General features: G+C 43.6%; 1 protein-coding gene across 4 annotated transcripts in view; it reads left to right on the top strand.

Moving 5' to 3' along the window:
* EXT2 (exostosin glycosyltransferase 2) overlaps positions 1-20,460 on the top strand; it is a 139,742-nt gene that overhangs the window by 69,755 nt on the left and 49,527 nt on the right. The gene's annotated exons all lie outside the window — the stretch shown is intronic.

The following is a 20,460-nucleotide window of genomic DNA, read 5'->3' as shown; positions in this document are numbered from 1 at the left end:
GGCGACACCCAGTCCTTTTTGATGGACAGTTTTTGTTGAATTTGCTCTCATAGAGAACGCTAGTCAAGATACCCCAGATTTTTTCCTTTTCACCCTTGACCATTCCAGTCCTAGGACAGAAAGGGAAGATAGCGGGGGTTCCACGGCTATTGGCAAAAATTGATGAGAAAAATGGGGAAGTGCCTTAAAAATGGATTGTTGAATCCAGCATAAGAATAAGGTTGAAAACCAGAGCTTGTTCCTATGAAATCGAGCCAGGGCGATGCCTTAGCTGCAAGCAAGGCCTCAGAGGAGGACTCTGCTCTTACTCAGACATCCTGTAAGCCTCAGTCCAAGTCCAGCTTTTGAAAGTAGGAAGGGAAGGATCCGAAGCCGGGAGTGTTGAGTAAGAGCATTACTTGATTGGCAGTTGTCACCTAGGGAAGCAGGGTTCAGAGCTGTGGGGACAAAGCAGCAGAGCTTGCTGTAGCCCCTAGTTCTTCAAGGGAAGTGGTTCTCAGACCTCAGTAGGCAGAAGAAGCCCCCAAAAGGCTCATGAAAACAGAGATTGCTGCCACTCCACCCCTAGTTTCAGATTGCGCAGGTCTGGATGAGGTCCTAGAATTTGCATTTCTAGCAAGTTCCCAAATGGTACTGACACTGCCGGTCCAGGGGCCAAGCTTCGATGTGGAATTGATTCACTCTATGTGTCCTGACTCACTGCCTGGAGAAGGCGCTCCTCCTCTCCCCATCCACTTCCTCTTCTGCACCCCTGGGGCTTGGATTAGAAGCATCCAGAGACCGGGTTCAGCCCACATCTGTCTCAGCTACATGAAGAACTCTGGGCTACTGGTACTTAAATGTCCAGCCCTCACTCACAAAGGTTGTGGTTGTACAAGCCAACTGAAAATATCACTCAGCTGTAAATACTAACAAGCAGTAAATCACTCTGCAGGCCGAAGAAGCACCCACTCGGATGCAGAAAGCAGAACTCTGAGTTGAAAAGATACCTGGTTAACAAACAGCCTGTTTAACTTAACTCTGTGCCCTTTTAACTTCCAGGTTGTGGAATGTTTCTCCGAAATTCAAACACCTCCCCTGCCCCCCAGGAGGCCTTCTTGGCTTATTCTCCCCTTCTTCCTCCCACTGCCCAGCTATGACTAAAGTATGCGTGGAATTTAGACATTTTAGCTTAAATTTTAAGTATAAGTTTAAGCTTCTTGGAGTCTTCTGTTTTTAGAGGTGCCACATTTCTAGGATCCCAGTTGCACAGGAGGTTCACTCCACTGCCTTCAACTCCAGACCTTTCTTGAGTAGCCCTGCCATTGAGTGCTTTCAGATCCGTAGTTGCTGCCATGGAGAGTCTCGGGTCATCTGTTGTCAGGGAGTTAAGAAAGCTGAGTTGGGAGTTCCCGTTGTGGCGCAGTGGTTAGCGAATCCGACTAGGAACCATGAGGTTGCGGGTTCGGTCCCTGCCCTTGCTCAGTGGGTTAACGATCCGGCGTTGCCGTGAGCTGCGGTGTAGTTGCAGACGCGGCTCGGATCCCGCGTTGCTGTGGCTCTGGCGTAGGCCGGTGGCTACAGCTCCGATTCGACCCCTAGCCTGGAAACCTCCATATGCCGTGGGAGCGGCCCAAAGAAATAACAAAAAAAAAAAAAAAAAAAAAAAAAAGAAAGCTGAGTTGGGTCTGTGGATGGAAAGATGCAGGAAGATTGGAGGCACTTGGTCCAGGGTGCTAAGCCAAGAACTCGGCCGGTTCTGTGGGTCGGATGGAGAATGGAGAAGACGGGTCACAAGTCAGAGCCCAGTGGGGAGAATGGGGAAGGCACATGAAAAGGCAGAGTGGAGGCTGTTGCAGAGATTGTGTCAGTCAGAGCCTCCTTCCTCAGAGACTAGTCTACCCATGGTAGCACGCTCTTCGCGGCAACTCCAGTGGTGGCAGCGATGGGTGAACCCCACGCAGCGTTTCCTTGGATGCAGGCCCGCCTCTGCTGCTTTTGCAGAGTTCACTTTTAGGGCTCTGGCTTTGTGAGTCAACACCAGACTGCCTCCTTACCTCACATGTAGGAGGGCAGCGCGTGGAATAGTTTTTCGGAGCCTGTGGGAGCTTGATCTGGCAGCAGATTAATGGAGAACATGTTGAGTGTTTTGGCAAAGCCGTCCTTTATGCACCAGCTATCACTGACTAACACATCAGATTCCCTTTCCCCTCATTTCAGGAGCCGCTTTCATTCTCCCTCGAGTCTGCTTAAGTGGTTCAGTAGCAAAGGTTACCGGGAAAATGAGTTGTCAGGTATCACAACATCAGGATAACGAATTACGTTTCCATTTCTACCATCCTGTAGTATTTACATGTCTACCAATTGATTCATATTTGAGTGGAATTTTCTAGTAAATGAGTCGTTACAGCTGCAGAGTGGAAAGAGTTGCACATTGCTGCAGCTGGAGGTTGAGTCTTGATCTTTGGTTTGCTTTTATATCTCAGCTGTATTTCTTCATTTTGTATTTAAAAAAATAGCACAGCTTAACATGTGTATGGTTTAAAAATTCAAATAGTAAAATAAAGGATGTAACTAAGATGAAAGCTTGCTCCCAAGGGCAACTGCTCTCAGCCTCTTTTAGCTTTCCTCCGATATTTATTTTCCCATCTCCTCATAAAATGCTGTTAGTGCTACTTTTGTGACGTCTCAGTCATAGACATTATCTTCTGCTTCCTTAGAGCCAGCACTTCTTTTCCTGTTCTTACCTCTTCCTCTGTACGTGTCTCCTCTCCCTTCTTACCCGTAAGGCGGTATCATCATTTTCCTTAAACCCTGCTTATTGTTACATTATTAGGACCATATAAATGGTGCTTTCAATAGAACCAAGGAGTAAAGCATGATTATGTTTCTTGTATAGCTTCTTATTTTCCGAGGCATAAATACGTAACTGCCTCTTTTTTCCTCTTAGTTTTTCCATGTTCCTATCACTGGTTTTTACTGAATTCTCCAAAAGTAAACTGTCGGATTTCCTCCCTTTTTCCCTCTTTCTTTCCCTCTCTCTTTCCCTCCCTCCCTCCCATAGCCCGGCACCTGCAGCTCCAGTGTGGATCGCATCTCTCTAGGTCTCCTGTGCAGAGGTCATCTTAAATTCTCTGATCACCGTGGTTCTCCGAATTCCCTTCTTTTCTCTCCTTTGTTGGATTCTTTGTTTCTAAGTTCTAACATTCCTCCTTTTTGGTTTAGTTTTTCCAGTACCTCCCCAAGAAAGGGGACTATTGGGAGATTAATTTGCTGTCACCTTGCATGCCTGAAAATGAATTTATTCTGTTTCACATTTGATTAATAGTTGAGCTAGTATAGAATTCTGGTTGAGTTGGGTTTTCTTTTGAATTTTGAGAGCAGTGCTCCATTGTCCTCTAAGCTTCCCATTTTAATCTCAAAAATTGAGGTGCATTCTAATTCCCCATCCTTTTATGTGAAATTTTGTATCTTCCGGGAACATACTATGTTCCGAAATGTTATGATGATATACCTTGATGTGGGTGGGGGTTTTTTGGTCATGGATACTGATTTGGGCCCTTCATAAGAAAATACACATCAAATTCTGAGACATTTTCCCGTTTTAGATCTTTGGTTCTTTTTTCCTCTGTTTTCTCATCGTGGGAGTTGAGTCACTATTTCGATGATGAACATGCCAGACTTATCTTTTCCGTCCTGTTTATCATTTCTTCCTATTTTAATGGACTTTTTGCTTTAATTTCATAGACATTTTCTCAATTTTATCTTCCTACCTTCCTTTTGATTAAAAAAAAATTGTTCACTTTCAATTTCTGAGTTTTTCCTTATAGCTTCCTGTTCTTGTTTAAGGATACTGTACTTTCTCTTGTTGGAGGTATTTGTGGTTTTGTTTTTATTTTTTTTTTTAGCTCCCTGTATTGTTTGTTTCCTTTGCATTCCTTTTTCAGGTCTTTATTTCTATCTTTCATGTTAGAGACTTTCTTCAAACACCTGATATTTCTCAGCAGTCCACTCTTATTAAGAGCGGGGCACTGAAGGCTGCTTGGAAGCTCTGTGTACACGCATAGGCTCGTCAACTTAGGGGCGTTACTAAAGTTAGGAGGGCGGGGAGCTGGTTGTTTGCCCAGTGTTTGTATTCATGGTTATTACTGTTGGATTGGATCACTGATCCAGAAAGTAATCTTCCTGCCCCTGGGAGTAGGGAGAGGATGGATCATGAGTCCGGGCTGCACACATTTGGGGAGCTGAATGGGGGAAGGAGACGGGTGCTCACTCATCCTTCACCTGATAGAGCATCTCTTAATCTGCTGAGTTTGGTACTACGCTGCCTCGCCCTGCCTTCCGTGCGGTGCCTGTGTGTCTGCGTATGGGATCTCTCTAATTCAGTTTCTCCAGAGACTAAACCTCCTTTTCCCTGTTTCTTATTCTTGTTTTCAGATAAGAATCCTGGCACCTAGCACCTCCAATTTCTGGGTCTTCTTATCATCTTTGGAAGGGCTAGCTTTTTATACTTTGCTAGGTAGTTTTTGTTCCTTTTGTTTGTTTGCTTAAGCAGACCTAAAATTCTCTATATTTTTTAACTTTTTATCTTGACATAATTTCAAACTTAAATTCCAAAAGTGCAGTACAGAGTTTCTGTATACCCTTCACCCATATTCCCCAAATATTAATATTTTACCACATTTCCTTTATTCTTTTCTCTGTGTATGTTCGTGTGTATGCATATATATGTATATTCATATTTATACATTTTTTTCCTGAACCATTTGGAAGTTGCAGATATGAGGCACATTTACCCCTAAATATTTCTCATAGAATCACAGTACGGTTTCCAAAATCATTTGAAAGTAAACAGTAAGACAGTAGTATTGTTTGATCCATAGACATTATCTAGATTTTGCCAATTATCCTTTTAGTGTCCATTATGGCAAAAGAAAGTTCCAGACCATACATTGCATTCAGCTGTGACGTCTCTTTAGCCTCCTTTAGTTTAGAATAGTTTCTCAAGTCTTTCTTTGTCTTGCATGACATTGGCTTTTTTGAGAACATGTCAGTTATTTTGGCATGTGTCCCTTGTTTTGAGTTGTTCTAATGCTTTTGCATCAAATTATGCATTTTCGACAGGAATTTTGGGTTCTCAGTCTAGCCCATTGGAGGACATGTGATGTCAGTTTGTCCTCTGGGGGGTTGATAACTTCAGTCACCAATTTCAGCTACATTTCTCCAACGTGAAGCGATCTTTTCTCTTAATGTGTCCTGTGGGGAAAGACTTGGAGACTCTGTAAATATCGTGTTACTCCTCAAACTTTCACCCGCTAGTTTCAGCATCACTGATGATTTCTTGCCTGAATCAGTTGTTACAATGGTTGCCAAATGGGGATTTTCTCATTCCCGTTTGCTCTCTGTTTTTGCGAGTGATTTTTCTCCTTTAACCTGAGGGTTCATGTCTTTAATCAGTGTTGGAAAATTCTCAGTCTTCTTCTCTTTGAATATTGCATATCTGTCATTCTCACTAATCTTTCCTCCTAGAATCCTGTTAAATGTATCTTAGACCTCTCATTCTGTTGAGCTGTCTCTCAGGCTTTTTTTTTTTTTTTCCCCTTTCCCCTCATGCTTTCCACATTTTTATCTTTGTGCTACATGCTGGATAGTTTTGCTGTTTTCTTTAGCTGTATCCAATGTGTTTTTTACTCATCTATTGAGATTTAAATTTAAATTTCAGGGAATTCCCGCCGTGGCTCAGTAGTTAAGGAGCCCAGCTAACATCCATGAGGCTCAGTAGTTAAGGAGCCCAGCTAACATCCATGAGGTTTGATCCCTGGCCTTGCTCAGTGGGTTAAGGATCCGGCGTGGCTGTGAGCTGTGGTATAGGTTGCAGATGTGGCTCAGATCCTGCGTTGCCATGGCTCTGGTGTAGGCTGGTGGCTACAGCTCCAATTGGACCCGTAGCCTGGGAACCTCCATATGCCACGGGTGCAACCCTAGAAAGACAAAAAGACAAAAATAAATAAATAAATAAATTTAAATTTCAGTAAATTAAATAGAAGCTCTGTTTAATTATTTTTCAAATCTGTTTAATCTTTTTTTTTTTTTTTTTTTGGATCTCTTTTTAGGGCCGCACCCGAGGCATATGGAGGTTTCCAGGCTAGGGGTCAAATCAGAGCTACAGCTGCTGGCCTACCCCACAGCCACAGCTTCATAGTATCTGAGCCACATCTGCGAGCTACACCACAGCTCACAGCAACACTGGATCCTCAAACCACTGAGCAAGGCCAGGGTTTGAACCTGGGTCCTCATGGATGCTATAGTCAGATTCATTTCTGCTGAGCCACGATGGGAACTCCTAATCTTTTTTATAGTATATTTGGTTTTCATGTTTTCACTTCATTGTTTTATCACTTTTTTTAAGCTGCACCATGGCATGCCGAAGTTCTCAGGCCAGGGATTGAACCTGCGCCACGGGCAGTGACAATGCCAGATTCTTAACCTACTGAGCCACCAGGGAACTCCCTCTATCTTTAATTATTTGTGATACTCACTTTATATTCTCCAGTCATCCAATTTTAAAATATCTTGTAAAGTCTAATCCTGTTATTTGTCTACTGTCTCTTGGTCTTGTTGCTCTGTTTTCTTTATGTTTTATAATTTTGGAAGTGAGTTCAATGCTGATAAGGTTTTCTGTGGAAATCTTTGCCACCTGGGGTAAGGGGGTATTTTTCCAGAGAGTTTGTTTGTTCTTGGGGTTTTGTTGTTGTTGTTGTTTTGTTTCTTTGTTTTTTCTTCTGCCAGGTGTTCCTTATTGCTTTTTAGCATTAATTTCTCAGGAGGAGGTTTCCATATGGCACAAGGAGAGTCCATTTAAATCCCAAACCTGTATGAGGGAGCTAGCCGCTATTGAAAGCACCCCCAGCCCGGACTCACATTGAAAAAGAGAACTGTCTTTCTGCTGTCTCCACATACCAGGGGGGTACTTTCTGGAGCACCTTTTCACTGATCGGGCAGGCCTTTAAGGATTTTGGCCTAATGTGTAGATTTCACCTGGAGCTCCCTTCCTTCCTGTGCCCAGAGCTGAGCCCCTCTTCCAGCATGGATGTGGAAACCCAACCAAACCCCTGCATTGCTGACAGCAGCCTCTGCCTTCCCCAAGCTATCACAGTGCCACTGAGCTCCTGTGCCTTCAGCTCTCGTTGGCAACTTTCATTTTTGGTCCCTGGCAACTTCCCATTTCCTGAATATTTTAAAAATGTTGTTACATTTATCCTGCATTTCTTGTGTGGCATCTTGTAAGAAACTCCATCTGTTTCACCTCTCAGAATGTTTTGAACTCCTGTCCATTGTTGTCTCCTTGCCTCTTCTTTTTTTGCCTCCCCCCCTTTTATTTTCAGGAGGAAGCAGAGCTAAAACATAGCAGATACCACATATACCTTATTGGAATTCCAGAGAAATTTAGAATTAAGAAATGACTACATTTTAGAGGGTGTTCTTCCCACTTCGTATCGACTTTAATGGTGGTGGTACACTCCTGTCGGCTCAGAACTATACCAGAGCTTTGGTCTTCTTGGTCATACCTGTGTTGGTGCTTTGCGCTTGGATGCCACAAGCTATAATGTAATCTTTCCCAAGAGTTTCTGTTTGCCAGGCTAGTGAAGTCTTGCTCCATACCAAGGCTGACCTCTAGAATATAGTCAGTGGGCTGCCAGCAAACATTTTATGCCCAGCCAGAAAGAATGAGCCTCTCTTTCAAACTGTGAGTATTTCATGTATGAGACAGGTGAAATCTCTTGAGAAGCAGTAGTTTAAGTCATCATCAACATTCTCAAATACTTTGGATTATGGATTAGCCTTATTCGTTTGAATCAGATAAGTTACTGGTTTTTCACTGAACTGTTTCTTTTAAGTGTTTTACAGATCCAGGGGTGAGGAGTGTGTGTTCAAAGACCATGTCAAAGAATAATCCACATCTTTTGCCTTCAAACAGACGACCTGTTATTTTAAACATACGAAATTATGACTCAGTAAAAGCGAGGTGTTATATTTGCCTCTCTTTTATAATATTCACTCACCTAATTGATTAGACAGTGTCTTAAACCATCTTACCATAGATATATTTAGCACAATTTATTGCTTGCAGACTGATATAACTCATGAATTATTAAAAGCATCAGCATATGGAACCTGCTCTTTCCTCATTCCAAATTCTTTTAATATGGCTTATGTTGAGCCATTTAACTGGCTTCTGTCCATCCCACTGATGGAAGCCGCAGCCAGACGAGGGTTCTTATAAATGATTGGCTTCCTCTCCAAGCAAGAGAGGATGAAATGTCAACTTTTTCCTCTACTACCTGAAAAGCAATCAGAGGCAACCCTTCCCGCTCTTCTTGACAGCAGTTTGGCTGTATAGAAGAAGGGCGGGCATGGAGCCAAATGTGAATGTCAGTACTATAGAAGGAAGAGAGTTAAGTGGCTAGAAAAAAGTTAGTAACTGGAATTTTCAGAGGCGTTCAGATGGGTTTAACCTGTGAGCCTTCAGAAAGCTAACTCTAGCTCAGAATTCCTGAACTGTAAGTTTTAATCCCCTGTTTCCTGGTGATGATCCGAGTGACTTGAGGTTACTTGCTGAATCTCTCTTTGCTGCAGTTGGCTCATCTGTAGGACTGGGTTTAGGGATAATAATAGCTTCAGAAGAATAGCGTAGCAACCAGCAACTGATTGCTGGCTACTAATCAAGGCCCTTGAAGAGGACACTTTGGAATCAAACCTGAGTTCAAAACCATTTATTAGCTTGACATTGTGCTTTCTTAGCTCTCTGAAATTTGTTATCCTTATCTGTATAATGGGATATTACTTATTTTACAGAATTATTAAGAGAGATTAGTGAAGCAATATACATGGAAGCATTTTATAAGTGGTGTAGTACTATAAAAAGCAAAGTGGCATTGGTTTAAGGCTGTTAGTATTAGGCTTAATCACATGGCAAGATATATTGCAGAATCAGGTGGGACTCTGTGGGGGGAAACCGAAATTTGCAGAGGGCATGTTTTGGTACCCTGATAGGCTCTGTTGTGTATTTTCTGCCATTTAATCCTTACAACTCAAGAGTAACATTCTGTTAGCGCCATTCTTACCGATAAAGAAAGTCTTATTTTTTTTTTAAGGTCTACCTCCTCATACCATTTTATAAGTGGGGAAATGGAGGTCTGCAGAGATGTGGTGACTTGCCTCCTGCAGAGACTCACAGTCCAGCACTGTGTATTATAACACAGTGCTGTGTTTTCACAATAATTGTTTTTATCTTGCACACAAACTTGGCCCTCTTATTAAATAAGGAACACAGTAGCACCTAATTAGATGGGCAGTGTAAATATAGAAAGACTTCTGTCACTGGCTTCATGATGGATTAGATGTGCTAAATAACCTTCCCAACTGGACAATGAAGACACTGAATGAGGTGCTCTAACGCCTGTTGCTAAGCTGGCATGAAAGTAAGACATTTGTTGACCCTAAACAAAGTAAAACTAGGTGTCCTGGGAGGCGAGTAGGAGCCCAACCTGGCTTCTGCTGCAGAGATTTTGCAGGGTTTGATGACCTGGAGCTTCCTACCTGGTAACTGTCTGAAGGAGGGGACAGGGAGGCAGGATTGAAAGCCTGCGGCCTGTGTAAGTTGGGGAATCTATCAAGAGCTTCCCGGATGAAGCCAGGAAACTGAAAGGCAACCTCTTTACTAAAAGGGTAGAGTCTGTATTGACCCTGGTGTTGAGCGCTGCAGTCATAAGCCTTCATGGTGTGTTGGTCCAAGTTTGTATTGTACTACAAGTATGATTCGAATAAACCATACGCTCCTTAAGAGGAAAATCTCATGGAAAGTAGCCCCGAGTTGATAGGGACGAGCAGAAGTAGACACAGGACCCTCTCTGGAGGAACTCATTTTCAATCCAGGTCTCAACTAAATCTTACAAGTAAAGTGTCTATGAAAAATGAGCAGCTCACAGTTAAAAAACACAGAACCATAAAGAAATAAGGCAATATCAAGAGTGAGAACCAGCAGAAACACAGCTGCCAGGACTTCAAATTACTGTATTATTAGATTCAAAGAAATTGTTTAGAATGCAGCCCAAAGAGACAGAAAATATGAAAGAGTAGTGAAGTGATGCGGAGAACAAGAGGGGCAAGGACCCACATATGTCTAAACGGATTCCAGAAGGCAGAGAGAAAGAATGAAAAGAGGCCCTTTTGAAAAAGCAATAACTGGGAATTTTCCAGAATTGTTGAATGACACCAGATCTCAGATCCAGGAAGGCCAACAAACCACAGGCAGGACAGTCATAATGACACTGCAGTGCACCAAAGAAAAAGGTCTTAAATGCATCTAGAGGAAAATTTGGACTTGCTCCTGTGACCCTAAATTAGTCTCTGTGGCTTAGGTTTTTTGCATGTTAGAAAGTCACAGTAGCTGTTACTCCAGTCCTCCCAGATGTGGTTAGACTTCCACCAGAAAGAACACTTATTGGGAGTTCCCATTGTGGCTCAGTGGTTAACGACCCGGACCAGCATCCATGAGGACGGGAATTCAGTCTCTGGCCTTGCTCAGTGGGTTAAGGACCCGGCGTTGCCTTGAGCTGTGGTGTAGGTCATAGGTGCAGCTCAGATCTGGTGTGGCTGTGGCTGTGGGGTAGGCCGGCAGCTGCAGCTCTGATTGGACCCCTAGCCTGGGAACTTCCGTATGCCTCGGGTGTGGCCCTAAAAAGACAAAAGCCAAAAAAAAAAACCACTTATTTCTGAACAAGTTGTAAGAAGTCTAAGTTGTTAACTCTCTTCCTCAGTTGAGTCTGCAGCCTTTGCTTTTCTTCATCTCTTGTGTGTCTGTCGAAAGTGAAGTCAGATTAAGCCTTCTGTGTTCTTGTTTTTCAGAACAATCAGTTTGTTTGTTTGTTTGTTTGTTTGTTTTTGGTCTTTTTTGTCTTCTTAGGGCCATACCCGCAGCACACGGAGGTTCCCAGGCTAGGGGTCTAACTGGAGCTACAGCTGCCGGCCTACACCACAGCCACAGCAATGCCAGATCTGAGCCGCATCTGCAACCTACACCACAGGTCATGGCAACGCCGGATCCTTAACCCATTGAGTGAGCAGGGATCAAACCCGAAACCTCATGGTTCCTCGTTGGATTCGTTTCCACTGCGCCATGATGGGAGCTCCAGAACAATCAGTTATTTTTTATGGATGGGTGAGTGAATGACACAGCGCAGCAGGTAGACTTCAGACTTGTCCCCAAGTCTTTTCTCTCTCTCCCCGAGCCTGCTGGAAGTCACCCTTCGGTCTCTGTCATCCTCCTGCTTCCCAAGTCAGCGCATGCCCAGTGGAGCGTTATGCTACCGAGTGGAGCTGGAGAGGTTTAGCAGTTCATGCAGCGTGGGCTGTGTTACTGATTGCCCCTTTCAGGTCTCCCAGCGCTATTAACATAAATATCATCTCACCATTTTGGACAGGGGACAACACCCTTATGCCCGTTAGTAATACAACGCTAATGCTTAACCCTTCCATTGCTCTCTCTACTTCAAACGCCTTGCCCTATATCCATTGATAGGGAGTCTCTCTGAACCAACAGGAGAAATGAAAGGGTTAATTCCTTTTGGTTTTGCCCTTTGACCACTTCAGGATGAGAGGCATGATGAAATACTTTTCAAAGTCTTCAGTGGAAACACATCATGCATAATTGGAGCAAAAAGGAATAAATCAAAGCTCCCCCCCCCTTTTTAGTCTGGTAATTCGTAATTGAAACCACATTGAGGTAAGGGTTGATAACTTCAAAACAACCTAGAAAACTGCCCTTTCTATCAAGGTAGGGATAGGTAAGGCTCCTTAGAACCAGGGGCTCGAAAGCTCCTGTGTAACAAGCCTGTCCTCTCCTCTTCTCCTCGTCTGACTTCTCACTTTCCCGCTCTGCCACAATATCTTCATTTAAATCAAGTATGGGTGGACTCAGATATCTGCTTAATTCTCTTCTTGTCACATAAAGTTATTGTACATAGTGATGTTTTTTAAAAAGTCACTGACATGGTGTGTAATAGGGGTTAAATTTCGAATCATCCTGCTTTGAGTCTGATTTCTCCTGTCTGGAATTTGGTTGGTTTGGGGTGAAAGAGTCCTTTCGTTGGTGATGGAATGTGGTCTTCCTGGCTCTTGATTTTATAATCCTCCAGTCGTTCCGGCAAGAACATTTCAGAATGGTTAGCAAAAGGCCATTTGCTCGACCTTCCTCCACTTTCTGTATTTTAGGTAACCTTGGCTAGAGTGGTTTTGGTTAGGCTTTTATAGCACTCCCATGACCTTTCCACTTCCTCTGTGTGAGATTGCCAGAGGCACACCCAACTAGTTGAGTCTGAAAACCCTTTCTTGAAGGAGAAGACCCCTTTGAACTGGTGGTTGACTTTAAGCCTGGCCTCCCAGGGCTTCTCTTTCAGGGGATCCTGACACCTGAACCCACGACTCCCTCCTCCTGGCTTGTCTGTTCACTGCTAGCGCGTTCACCAGGGCTTTCCAGAATAAGCGACATGCTAGAAAAGAACGTCTCGAAAGCGGGCATGTGATGTGATGGTTGTCATGGCTATCATGGATTACTTTAAGAGTCTGGATTTCTCACTGGAGCTTCCATAATGAATATTTGTAGGAGGCGCGGGGGGTGAGATGAACGAGCTCTCTGGGCTCAGTGGCCCTGTCGAATGACACACCCTCCTCCGGTGTCTCCTCCCACTGTGGCATGAACAGTTGCACGGAGTGTATCTGTCCATTGAGTTGAGAGCCAGGGATTGAGGTGCAGCTGCCAAAGCTGGGCTTAGCCTTTTCCTCAGGTCTCTACTGCCGGATGCCTGGGTTCATGCCCCATCTTGCCATGATGGAGATTTAATCAGGCCACAGAGTTAATTGCCTGCATTGTTTGCCTTTTCCCTGGCAGAAGTCAGAGCCCTGAGTAAATTATGGAGCTTTAAATTTGCTTGATTTCCTGCAGAAAGTGGGGTCAAGAGGTCCCAGACTGTAGACACTCTCTTTGGTCAGCCAGCAGGGGGTCGGTTCTAAAAGGTATTTCAGAGGTGACTAAATGCCATTTTTGAAACGTCCTTCTCCAGTGCGATTTTTCCCTCTGGGGGTTGGTTTGTTGACCTTCGCCCAGCGGAGTGGGGTGTCTGTGTGAAGGCATACGCCCCAATTAGAGCTGCCTTTCTCCACACTGTCACTGAGCTCCAAAGGCAAATGGGATTACGTCTGAGGAACAGGGGAGCAACCAGCACAGAAGCCTAGCTGCAGATCAGCATTTCCCATTTCTGACCTTTTGAGATAGAACATAAAGTAGCCGAGTTAATTTATAAGTTAAACAATACTCAGAAAGTTTCAAAAGAAGTCGGCAAAAAGCTAGTCGTGAGTTTTCAGAAGAAACTCTGTCTTAGGGGCTTTTCCTGACGTGGCGCCAGCCTGCGTGCCTCTGAGGTCCCTCCCTCGTCCTCCCGGCCCTGGACCTGGTGGAAGCAGATCTTGGCACAGCCGCTCGGTTCACCTGGGCTTCTTTCTGCTGCTCGCAGTCCCCTCCTCACCTCCTCTTGGGAGACGGAGGTGATGGTGTGGCCCTTCGTGTTCCCACGGGACTTTAGGACTTTGGTTTCTTTGCATCGTAATTTGGCTTTTTACCCAGCTCTCTACCCTACCAGAGGATGAGCATTTTGTCAGGAAGGAATTTTTTGTCTTTGGATCTTTATCACTATTCTTGGCTTATAGTTTGTCCTCAGAAAATGTTGACTGGATGAACGAGCCCCAGGAATATTGGTCAGAATGATTGCTGAACTGCCAGCACCGTCGTTTTAGTGGACAAGAATATGAATTGGAGCGAGCTAGGAATTTTCTGTGTTTGCTTTCAGCTGCCATTTATGGAGTTCTTTGTTGAGTCCTCTGCTAGGTCATAGTCTGATTTAATCATCATCTCCCTGGGAGGAAGGTACGATCCTGCTCTCCATTGTGCAGGCAGGGAAACTAATAAGACAGACGTAGTGCAGCATCCAGATTCAAGCTCCCTATTAAATACCCTAATCCTACACTTCTTCAGAATACTTAGCACAATAAGATTGTTTGTGTTTTAAAATGAAGGAATTGAGGTGTTCCTGCTGTGGCACAGTGGGTTAAGAACCTGACTGCAGTAGCTCAGGTTGCTGCAGAGGCATGGGCTTGATCCCCAGCCCTTTGCAGTGAGTTAGAGGATCTGGCGTTGCTGCAGCTGTGGCATAGTTTGCAGCTGCAGCTTGGATGCAGTTGGATTCAGTCCCTGGCCAGGGAAGTTCCATATGCCACGGGTACCACCATAAGATAAATAAATAAATAAATTTTAAATAAAGGAACTAAGTTCGAAATCATTGCAGAGCTCTGATGTCACTTGTTTGCGTGTTTTTTGTTTGTTTATTTTTTTTTAATTTTTTAATTTTCCCACTGTACAGCAAGGGGGTCAGGTTATCCTTACATGTATACATTACAATTACATTTTTCCCCCACCCTTTCTTCTGTTGCAACATGAGTATCTAGACAAAGTTCTCAATGCTATTCAGCAGGATCTCCTTGTAAATCTATTCTAAGTTGTGTCGGATAAGTCCAAGCTCCCGATCCCTCCCACTCCCTTCCCCTCCCATCAGGCAGCCACAAGTCTTTTCTCCAAGTCCATGATTTTCTTTTCTGAGGAGATGTTCATTTGTGCTGGATATTAGATTCCAGTTATAAGTGATATCATATGGTATTTGTCTTTGTCTTTCTGGCTCATTTCACTCAAGATGAGATTCTCTAGTTCCATCCATGTTGCTGCAAATGGCATGATGTCATTCTTTTTTATGGCTGAGTAGTATTCCATTGTGTATATATACCACCTCTTCCGAATCCAGTCATCTATCGATGGACATTTGGATTGTTTCCATGTCCTGGCTATTGTGAATAGTGCTGCAGTGAACATGCGGGTGCGTGTGTCTCTTTTAAGTAGAGTTTTGTCCGGATAGATGCCCAAGAGTGGGATTGCGGGGTCATGTGGAAGTTCTATGTATAGATTTCTAAGGTATCTCCAAACTGTTCTCCATAGTGGCTGTGCCAGTTTACATTCCCACCAACAGTGCAGGAGGGTTCCCTTTTCTCCACAGCCCCTCCAGCACTTGTTATTTGTGGATTTATGAATGATGGCCATTCTGCCTGGTGTGAGGTGGTATCTCATGGTAGTTTTGATTTGCATTTCTCTTCTAATCAGCGATGTTGAGCATTTTTTCATGTGTTTGCTGGCCATCTGTATATCTTCTTTGGAGAAATGTCTATTCAGGTCTTTTGCCCATTTTTCCATTGATGGATTGGCTTTTTTGCTGTTGGGTTGTATAAGTTGTTATATATTCTAGAGATTAAGCCCTTGTTGGTTGCATCATTTGAAACTATTTTCTCCCATTCTGAAAGTTGTCTTTTTGTTTTCTTTTTGGTTTCCTTTGCTGTGCAAAAGCTTTTCAGTTTGATGAGGTCCCATGGGTTTATTTTTGCTCTAATTTCTATTGCTTTGGGAGACTGCCCTGAGAAAATATTCATGATGTTGATGTCAGAGAGTGTTTTGCCTATGTTTTCTTCTAGGAGTTTGATGGTGTCCTGTCGTATATTGAAGTCTTTCAGCCATTTTGAGTTTATTTTTGTGTTTGCGTGTTTTTTAACGGTTCACAGCTACACAGGAAGAGGATGGAAAAAAGAGGATCCAGGTCATTTGGGCCCTATCATTTTAAATAAGTTTCTGTTGAGTAGCACCAAGCACTGTGCTAGGGTACCGGGTGTTATAACAGTTAGGGCTCCTGTTTTCAGGGAGCTTTCAAGATAGTTCAACTGTAACAGGTAAGAAGAAAAAGAAAACTGTGGCAGTAAGAACAGTGTCTTTGGAGAGGAAGAAGTAGAGGTGGAAAATCCAGGTAAACCAAGACCCCAAAGCATAGTAAGGTAAAGGTAGAGAGGATGGGAGGGTTTCATTTCAGATCTCAGTGCTGGAAGATGCCTCGTGATCACTTAGCTTGCTCCCACCCTAGTTTTGACACCTGCAGAAAGTAAATCCCAGAGAAATTGCTATTGGCTCCCTTTGTCAAATGCTTGTACAGGTCAGATGCTTCACATGTAATACCTATGTACTTCTATTAACCTCTAGATAGTTAAGAAATGATAATTGAGACATGAAAATTAAGTAATTATTATGTTAAGTAATACTACCTAGAAAAGTAGTCATAGTATTATGATCTTATAGATACAGGGGCAGGAGAGGTTAAGTGCTTTGCCCAGGTCACAGTTGTAAGTGAAAGAATTTGGGTTTAGATTGAGAACATGTGATTCCAAAACTGACCCCAAACGTGCTGGCTCACTTTTCGAAGTCATTTGTATCAACCTTGGTGTCAAGCCTGTAGCATAGTAAGTATATGCCCAGCAGCTTCTGTGTTGCCTCTGTGTTCATCCCAACCTCTGTGTTTTATGGGGAGGCGTTGGCAGGATCTCAGAGCTTGTCATGCTCCTTTCCGAGCCCTGTCTCCCCAGCATGCTGCCTTTTCTGCCTCTCTGGTCTTCAGGCCCTATTTGGTATGCAAGTGAGTGGTGCGGAAAACCAAGCACTGAGTTCCCGAAGTTACCATCCGCTTCCCACCCTCCGTTCCTTGGCCTCCTTCCCCATCCTTACCCATCCGCCTCCCAAAGGGAGCTGGCGAAGGGATGAGGCCAGATCCCTTGTCTTGCCAGAGACTCTGTTCCTGCTCCCTGGCAGCGCCATGAAATCAGAGCTGTGATGCCTTTCAGGGGATGCCTTGGTTTAAATTCCAAGGGATTGATTTCTGAAACCAAGCTTCGCATCTCACAGGGAATTTTCCTCTCCTTTTAGTGTCATAGAGGCATGCAGGAGTGCTGGCATCCCCCACTTCTCCCAAAGAACAGACCTCATTTTGTTGGAGGTTTAATAGTTTTTCCTTCTGTGTTAGAAGTGTATTTACCTTTTTAAATTTATGCGTTCCCTTTGTGTCGGTGTTTTATATTCAGTGTGTTTTTATTTCATGTACTCTCTGAAATCGTAGTGTTTGGGTGGGCTTTTCCTTAATCGGCCCAGATTTGCTTATCAAGGATAAGGAAAATCTTCGGCGTTCTTGTCTCCCAGGAGAGATAAACTCCGCGTTTCCCGCAGTCCCAGTTTCCAGAGCCTGTGCTTACCCCGCTCTCAGTTGGAGGGCATGGGGAAAGGCTGCCACCGTCCTGCAGCCCTGGCTCTTTGCCCCTTCTGCCACAGGTTATGCAACCTTGAAGGTCATTCATGGTCTCTTCCTTCCTTTTGGGCTGGCGAAGCAGATCGTTAGACGTCATTCACTGCTCCCGATCCCACAGTTTCATCATCTGTGAAATGAGAATAAGAGCTAGCTCTTCTGGGGTAGTCGAGAGGCTCACATGAGATAATATATGTAGAGCACAGTTCCTAGCACGCCTAGCCCTCAAGTAAATCTTGACTGTTTGGACATCACGTGTTAAATTATTTTACACACTTCTTTAAGAAAATGTGTGTGTGTGTGTGTGTCTTCCATTTAAAATGGTGATTGTCAGAGTTCTCATCATGGCTCAGTGGTTAAGGAACCCAACTAGCATCCATGAGGACTCAGGTTCAATCCCTGGCCTCACTCAGTGGGTTAGGGATCCAGCATTGCCGTGAGCTGTGGTGTAGGTCACAGACGTGGCTCAGATCCTGAGTTGCTGTGGCTGTGGTGCAGGCCGGTGGCTACAGCTCTGATCGGACCCCTAGCCCGGGAACCTCCGTGTGCCACGGGTGTGGCCTTAAAAAAAAAAAAAAGACCAAAAAATAAAATGGTGATTGTCGAGTATAAGAGCATTGTGTTGGGAGGAGTAGAAGAGTGAGCTGGGGTGGTGAGGGCAGAGGGACCACGAACCTGGGGGGTTACTTGTGACCGAGGCACAGGGCTGCTTCCCAACTTCAGTTTCCATACAAGTCAGGAAGCTGTGAAAAATGAGACAGGAGTAGAAAACGAAAAGGTATTCCTACAAAGGTAATCAGATGTTAGGGTACAAATTAAAATCCAGTCAATGTCCTGAGAATACTGCTTAAAGCCAAAGCGTGATGCGATGTCACGGAAACAGAAAGTCAGCATTAAGAAGATAACCTTTCCTGTTGTGTCTCTTGGTTGTGGAATCTAATTATGGCCTGTTGTGGACATTTTGGCTTTAATATCCTGATTGCATGAGGACTCCAGGAATCCCACTCAGTCTCCTTGAGTTCCCGTTCCATGTGTATTCCATGTGTTTGTGTACATTTCCTGTCCCATACTGTTACATCTGGCAAACAGCTGTTGTCACATACGTGGTGATGGGTGTCCATCAGTGATATGGATGAGGTTGATGAGGGGAGGGGGCCTTGGGAATCCCAGAGTATGAGAGACTCTAGGGAGTGTCAGCAGCCAGAATAACAAGACGTTGCACATTCAGCCTCCTCCTGGCCAAGATGAAGTTAGGTCCGGGGCTTTCCACATACTAACATGGGAATGTGAATGTAATTAATGCCACTGAATTGTACACTTCAGATGGTTAAAATGGCACATTTCATATTTTACCACAGTTTTTAAAATTTAGTAACCATAATATACCCAAAACCATTGTATACTTTAAGTGCGTACCTTGTAAGTGTACAAATTACATCTCATACAGCCGATCGAAAATAAAAGAATGTTTTAAGTCTTTTCCTATTTTCAGTACAAAAAAATTTTTGTTTACATTGCTGCATTAAAAATTACTTAATATTTTAATGGTAGCAAAGAATTTGAATTTTTTCCACTACTTTTTAAACTTTATTTTGTAAAAAATTGAGACTTAAGTTGCGAAAATTGTACAGCGAACTCTCATGCTCATCATCGAGATACGTACATTTCATTGTCTCTGACTCAGTGCTCAGAAGTGATGTGCTTTGATACGGTTTTTGTTTCACTGGGCTTTTTGTTGTTGCCATTTTGTCTTTTTGTCTTTTTAAAGTTCAGTGTACTGATGCTTATTCAGCCCTTTCAATCTGAAAGTTTGCGTCTCATAGCTTCTGTTCTGAGTACTTAACTTAATTTCTTTGATATTTTTGTTTCTTCCATATTCTGTGTTTTCTTTTTCAGGAGCCTCCTATTAGATGAATGTTAGACCTCCTGGATTTGCCTCCTCTTTTCTGTCCTGCTTTTCATCCCTTTTTGTTCACCAGACTGGAATAAGTCATCATCTTTATCTTTGAATCCTGCCTTTTAAGAAGATTTTAAGCTGTCATGTTTTTAATGTTCAAGAGTTCTTTCCTGTTCTTTGGTAGGTCTTTTAAAATGAAAAGAGCAATTCTTATTTCATGAATGAAAAGTCTTCTCTCTCTGAGGATATGATTTGTCGTTATTCTTTTAATTTCCTTCTACTTCTTCTGTTGTCTCTGTTTCCTCTGAATTCTGGTTTTCCTCTTTGTTTATTTGGTTTCTGTTGCTCATGCTGAAGATGTTCTTGAAATGTCTGAGTCTAGGATCTGTTTGTGATTAAGAGGGAAGCACTAAAAACATGATCAGACGTTCTTTGTTTAAGGGAAGTGTGTTGCCTGGAGGGGCTTCATGGTAAGATGATGGAGCTTCACTGTAAGATGACGGAGCTTCACCCTTAAGATGATGGAGTTTCAGTCTTAGGATGATGGAGCTTCATTGTAAGGTGATGGAGCTTCCCTGAAAGATGCTGGAGCTTCACTGTAAGAGGGTGGAACTTTACTGTAAGATGACAGAGTGGCAAGGGCTGCTGATGTTTGGGGATTGGAGGGGGAAGAAGGCCATAGAGTCCGTCTTTCGAAATACAGGCTTTAGCTGCATTTCCCTCTCATTTGTGCTTCTGTTTCCGTGTCTGGAGCTTCACTTTTCTCAGAGAATGAACCTCCTTTCTCTAGCTCGGGCCGGAAAGAAGAGTAGTTTTCTAACTGAGTGGGCAGGCGACGGGAAGGCTTGGGCCCTGGGTCTGTCATTGCTCCTCACAGATATTTTAGGCAGATATTTTAGAATATTTCCCCCTGTTTTCAAGCCCCACCTCTTCCTCACGCCCTCCCACTGAGTGTAATCGCGGGCCTTTGTGGGGCTAACAGTTGGGACTTGCTTGGCTTGTTGCCCCCTCCCCCTTTGTAGGGACTTGGGTTTCAGCTCTCACTCTCCTGCTCTGTCAGCACTTCTCCAGTCCTTTCTGTCTTTCAGAAACATGTTTCTGCTGCTCCTCAGCTGTTCCCATTTGATTGTCTGGGTCGATTTATATTCCATGTCCATTAACTGCCATTTTATGGGTTTGGGGGGTCTGGTGATAAATGCATGTGTTTAAGCTGCCGTGTTTAACTAGAAAATCTGTTCTCTGCAAAAATTCTCTGCTCCTTGTTCAGAGAATTTTTTCGTATCGGAGCCGAATTAATTAGAGTGAGTCAGT

This window comes from Sus scrofa, chromosome 2, assembly GCF_054392235.1.
Source record: "Sus scrofa isolate SSC_HxYL_T2T_F1_AM1 chromosome 2, Sscrofa_HxYL_maternal_Yorkshire_Landrace_v2.0, whole genome shotgun sequence".
In the NCBI taxonomy this organism is placed as follows: Eukaryota; Metazoa; Chordata; class Mammalia; order Artiodactyla; family Suidae; genus Sus; species Sus scrofa.
The sequence above is the reverse complement of the archived record's forward strand: the minus strand, read 5'-3'. Positions and strand labels throughout refer to the sequence as shown.